General features: G+C 18.6%; 1 protein-coding gene across 1 annotated transcript in view; it reads left to right on the top strand.

Annotated features, from left to right (window-relative positions):
* The window catches only part of LOC107723934 (voltage-dependent calcium channel subunit alpha-2/delta-1-like), a 142,540-nt gene that overhangs the window by 91,125 nt on the left and 51,119 nt on the right, over positions 1-296 (top strand). The gene's annotated exons all lie outside the window — the stretch shown is intronic.

Here is a 296-nt window from a genome sequence, read left to right as displayed (position 1 = left end):
TAAATAAATACACACACATACAGTATATATTTTGAAAATATTTACATGTATTTACATATTTATATTCATGTAATTTATATTATATATAAATACATTTAATATATAAACATAACATATTTTTCTTAAATATATACACGAATGTGTGTGTATTTATATATACATGATAAATACACAGCTCACACATATTATGTAAACACAAAAACTTTTATTTTGGATGCGATTTGACAGCACATATATATATATACATACATACATACATACACACATATATATATATATATATATATTATGAATGT

The sequence above is a fragment of the Sinocyclocheilus rhinocerous genome, unplaced genomic scaffold (genome assembly GCF_001515625.1).
Source record: "Sinocyclocheilus rhinocerous isolate Xijiao unplaced genomic scaffold, SAMN03320098_v1.1 scaffold2049, whole genome shotgun sequence".
In the NCBI taxonomy this organism is placed as follows: domain Eukaryota; kingdom Metazoa; phylum Chordata; class Actinopteri; order Cypriniformes; family Cyprinidae; genus Sinocyclocheilus; species Sinocyclocheilus rhinocerous.
The sequence above is the reverse complement of the archived record's forward strand: the minus strand, read 5'-3'. Positions and strand labels throughout refer to the sequence as shown.